General features: G+C 29.2%; 1 pseudogene; it reads left to right on the forward strand.

Moving 5' to 3' along the window:
• Positions 1-2,075: 2,075 nt before the first annotated feature.
• LOC108692517 lies at positions 2,076-2,578 on the forward strand (annotated as a pseudogene).
• The last annotated feature ends 3,438 nt before the right edge of the window (positions 2,579-6,016 follow it).

A 6,016-nucleotide genomic window follows, 5' to 3' on the forward strand; every position in this document is an offset into this window, starting at 1 on the left:
TTTAAATTTTTTAAACTTTTTAAAATTTAATTTAAATTTTTTTTAATTAAAAAGAATTGATTTTTTAAAGATTTCCGTCTATGTATATATCTGAAGAAACTGGTAGTATCTCAGCGCTAAGCTATGTGCAGTGACATTGCCATGGCTATTGTACGCGAGCCGGCGAGTTGCGCCAGATCGAGATTATCGGATCTTAATAAGGCTGAACCGATCAAGTTATAAATATTCAATTGATTGCAATATATTGTATAATGCTCGGAATATATAATGAAAGTGTTCTTATTTTTTCTCTATGAGTGGAAATGCAAAATACAAATCTGAAACTTTTATTAAGAAAAAATTAAGAAACATCGTCGTCGTCTTCGCTGCTACGGAGTGGGAGTAATGTCCTTTTGGAATTTTTGGCGCAAGAGGCAAATATGGCGCTAGCAATGCATTGTCACATCACACATGGTCAGCGAGCGTTGCAAGCGCTGCAACGGTTGCACATTTTACACATTCTACACTCTGCAGAGATTATAAGTTGAAGTTATTGACGTTATTGTTATTTTATGGTAACGCGATCATAAAGAAGTTGAATAAGTTGTGGCCAAATCTATATTATATATAATTTATATATAATTTATATATATGTACATATATATAATGTACATATATATAATGTACATATATATGTACATTATATATATATATATGTTGAGTTCCGGTTACCTCAGATATTGATAAAAATACTTTTAGTACAATGTATTTTTGTAATTAAATGTCTAGGTTATTCAAATAATATCGAAATTGTCATTGAAGAACTGTGAGCACATTTGTCGACACCCTCTGGATTTAATAACAGTGATGAAAATACACCCAATCGATGCATTTTCGAATAAAAATAAGTAAAAATTCAACAAAAAAGTGTCGCTCTATCTTATGAATCGTGATTAATCACGAAATTGATGATTATTTCAGGTTAAAAAGTTGGTCACACGAAATATTGCGATGCAAGCATACACTGCAGACACTGCAGTAAAATTTTCATTCCTCTGCTTAATTTAGATCTACCGCACTGATTTCGCATCCGCAAGTTCCGCTCGATGACATAGGAAAATGAATTCCTTCGGATCAATTGCTGGATTCATATTGGATCCGTTGTACGATGCATTGCAACCAATCAGAAAACAGGATTTTGCTTCATATCATCGACACGAAATAAAATTCTGCTTTCTGATTGGTTGTAGAATGTCGTACAAAGCACATCGAATCCAGTAAATGAAACATAGAAACATAGAAAAATGAATTCCTTTGGATCGGAAATCACATACATACAGGAACATTGCCGACTGTGTTTTATGTATTTATTTTAATTTTGATTTACATTTTCGTTTTTCTGTATACTATATATACGATACATTCATGTTCTGATCATGTCTTGACTTCCGTATTTATCTGACCTTAATTAATTATCTTTAAGATTATGTTCAGATTCCCATCCGATTGCTCCAGATATTACTCTATTCTTGTTATTTGTCTAATTAAAGGACATAACATCCGGAAAATATCCAGGTGGGAATCTGAGCACGCTTCAGCGTGCATCAATCATGTTGATCAAGGCCCTGCGCGCAAAAAAAGGACTAAGGAATAAAGAATAAATGATTTCAACCTATCTGAAACTGTATTCCGATGTATTCGATTCTTGAAGTTGAAATTGTTTATTCTTTATTCCTAATTTTTTATTCCTTCTATTATGTGCAGGGCTTAACTATACACTTGTAGGAAATAGTTTTCTCCATTTAAATCAAATAAACGAGATTAATTTTAGTTTATGTTGTATATGTACAACTTGTCACAGAAAAGTTGCAACACTTTTTCTTTGATGGGTTTCGGAATGCAATTTACTCTCTGAGTGATTGATACAAGAGTAAGTCAATAAGTTCTTAGAAAATCTGTCAAAGGACACTCGCAGTGTCATTACTTTTTGACAAGTAGCTCTCTCAGCTGAATACTGTCAAATTTTGAACGGAATTCATCGTGTAGTTTCATTTCTGTAAACGATTAAAGCAAACAACCTTTGTATTTTTTGCAAAATGAAAAAAAACGAGTTTCGTGCATAATCACACATCTACATATGAAAGGTTTAACGCCGAAAGAAATCAAAGCCGAATTGGATAATGTTCATAGCACATCTGCATCAGCGTTTGCGACTATATACAATTGGGCGAATGAATTTAAATGTGGTCGTATATCTACATGTGATGCACCTCGTTCGGGACGTCCAATTGACTGCTACGAAATGACTGCCAGAAATTATCGAAAAGTCCACGATATTGTTTTGACTGATCGACGAGTGAAAGTGCGCTTGTTGAGGCCATATGTCACAGGCATGTCGTATGGCACAATGGTGTTGATTTCAATTTTGCACGAACAATTGGATATGAAAAAGCTATCGGCAAGATGGATGTCGCATTTGCTCACTATGGACCATAAGCGCGATCGTGAGATTTCAAAATGTTTGGAGATGTTTCAACGTAATTCAGATGAATTTCTGCGTCGATTCATTACTGTGGATGAAACATCCATTATTTCCTAGGATTCCTTTATGCATTATGCATTATGCGTTATGCAAGAGTCTGTGCTGTGATCAATAAATTTGCGCAATAAAAAACGGCAGAATCAGCGGAATGAAGCCACAACCAATCACGAACATTCCGCAGTTCCGCATATCCGCATATCCTATGGGAGGATATGGTCCTATGGCGCAGAATTGGCGAAACGCTCGTGATTGGTCATGGCTTCATTTAGTCGATTTCGTTCCGCTAAAATCTGTTTTCCTATGTCCCATGAAGCGGAATTTCCGGTATGTGCAATTAGCGCTGACCAATCACAAGAGCCTTTCCGTAGATTAACCAGAATGGTGTTCGTCATTGACTCGCAATGATTGCGCAACTGCAAGTTCCGCTCCATGTTCATAGGAAACTAAACTTTTGCGGATTAGAAATCATAAACAAATAAGAACATTGCCCTGTCTTCATTTTGTATACCCATTATGGATTTTACATTTTCGCTTTTCTGTATACTACATAATTAAGTTAAGTTCTATCAAATTAAAAAGTAAAATACAATGATACTGTTTTTTGTTATTTACAGATTTACCTTTTTAAAAATAAGTAAAAAACTCTAAGCGTATTTTTCATGAAGAATTATTTGGTTTCACCAATGCCAATTACTTAATTGGCCGTAGAACTGACTAATTGTATTTATTGTTTAGTAGAATTGACCACTTATGATTGACGCCGATTTGGTTTAATTGAATTAGTGAAATCAGCCCTTTGTATATAATATTAAGTATCCAATTAATAGTAATTTTTATTTTTTTTCAAGGATATTTTCAAAGGTCTTTTTATTCCAACCCAATTAATGTAACTTTAATTCTTTGTAAAAAATTATTACTCTTCGAAAAAAATTAATTAATCAATAATATCAAACGAAAAATTAAAACTCAGATACTACAATTTTAACTAAGTTAAAATCGAAGTATAAACGAAGTTAAATTCTGTTTAATTAAAAAGTAAAATACAAATGTATTGGTATTGTTTCTTGTTATTTACTTAACTCTAATGATATGTATCATTTGTATAAAAGAATTGATATCAACGCTGTGACGCCAAGTTAAATTCTATCAAAATAAAAAACAAAATCCAAGTGATACTATCTTTATTATTATTTACTTAATCCAAATGATACTATCTTTAATTTTTATGAAATGAAACCTAAATATACGTACATCTTATTGAAGGATCTTCCTATTCCAATCCAAATAGTTTAAATTCCTCTTAAATGAAATTATTATATCACAATTCATTCAAAGACATTTTTTTCTTCCAACTGAAGTAATAGTTATTTAATTCTTTTTCAAAATATTAAACAAAACATTATCACAAAATTGCGTTATCTTGCTCAATTTAAGTGTTATCACAAAAAATTATAGAGTTAGACGTATAAAACGAAAAAATTTAATTTAAATATAAAAATTTTTCATGTAAAGCACTTAGCGCTGATAGAAGTAAGAAAAACTATAAAAACAATTTAAAATTAGAATTAATAAAAATAAATAATAAAATTTAATCATAATTATAATTTAAAAGTAATAATAAATTTATATAATTATAATTTAAAAGTAATAATAAATTTAATCTGAATACTGAATAAAAATAAAGTTTACTGTTAATTTCATAACGCATGTCTTACAAAAAGAAATTTATTTTTCTTAGACTTAAATTTAATAGTATATTATAGTATTCACAACATTTATAATTTATATGACTCTATAACTCAATCGCATAGATACTTTAACTCTCATTGGGAATGCTTCTTATTTTTCTTATTTTTCTAAATATTCATATTTTTTAATATGATTCTAATTTTTCAATTTAAGGAAATGCTGGAGCGGCAAAATTTAATCAAGGTTGATATATTAATATACATACATATATATATATTTGCAACATGTGTCCATATATCGACAATAATACATAATTACATCTTGACCTAAAATGACATTGGTCATAGGGAAAAAATGATATTAGGACTGTGTATCGATATAGACTGCGAGTACTGAACATATGTAATTTACGTAACTATAAATTTTCAGTATTGACAGTGTACATTGACACACAGCCGTAATAGCATTTTTCCTTTCATACAATGCAATATTTTAGGTCAGGATGTATTAGCAAGACATGTATTAGTACATAGATATATTACACATATAATATATGTAACTATTCTATTTTTTGCTACGTTTAATAAAAAGATGTAGAAGTTATTCATGCAAAATATACAAACATTAGTGGTGTAAGTATTTAAATATAATACACATTTAGGCAATATTATATAATATTGCATATATGTATACTATAATATGTGAATATACATACGTTATGGATAGAAGTTATTTGTGCTAAGCTATTTATGCATTCCTTATGTTACAAATATGCAATATTGTGTGTATACATATAAAATATAATGTGTATAATGTACACATAAAATTTAATTGCAATATTTTATATAAATAAACATAGGGAATACCTGCATGAATGCCTCAGCATAAACTACTTCTAGCTCTAATTTGTGTAAATATTCACACATCATAATACATACACATGTAATATTCTAATATTGAGAAAAACAATTATTATATAGAGGACTTTAAATCTATAAAATATAACATAAAGTATAACTACATAAATCAAGGCAATATAGATATAAATGAAAAACTCATATATCCAAACAGATTGTGTCACTCACAAATTGCCAAAGATAAAGTGTTGTAAAATTTTAGTTCTCTTTCTTATTATCTTCTCATATTTGTGAGCTTTTCGTAATATATCTATATTGCTGAAGAAAACTCCAAAATGAGTTAAAATGTACAAAGTAAAAAAGATATCATTTATCAGAGAATTCGTAATTTGATTATTTTTTTTAAGATGTTACGTCTGATAATTTGCGTTTGACTCTCATTAGTTTTGATTTATGTTAATTGTATGTATATTCTGATATTGAATAATATAAAGCATATATAATATAAAGCTGATATAAAAGCATATATCACTAATATCTGTACATTTGACCATAAAAAAACATATCTCTTTTTATTAAACGTAGAAAAAAGAGGTAAAGTAGACCTTGGACGTAGAAAAAAATATTATTACTGCCAGTATCGAAAATCTAATATACATAACGTAAACTATGGATTTTCATTACTAACGGTGTACTAATATATTAGCCATTAGCCATTAGCCATTAGTCACTTATTAAAACGTTTTGAATATGATGTACCTATACATTTCATAAAGTACAGCTTTGTATGAAAATTATGCATATGACTATTGATCGTGTAATATATGTTATATATATGTTTTATATATATTAGGTGTAGTAAAAAGAAATCCATTATTTTTGCATGAAATTGAATGGAAAAATAATGGATTTCTTTTTACTACACCTAATATATATATATACATACATA

This window comes from Atta colombica, unplaced genomic scaffold, assembly GCF_001594045.1.
Source record: "Atta colombica isolate Treedump-2 unplaced genomic scaffold, Acol1.0 scaffold76, whole genome shotgun sequence".
Lineage (NCBI taxonomy): Eukaryota > Metazoa > Arthropoda > Insecta > Hymenoptera > Formicidae > Atta > Atta colombica.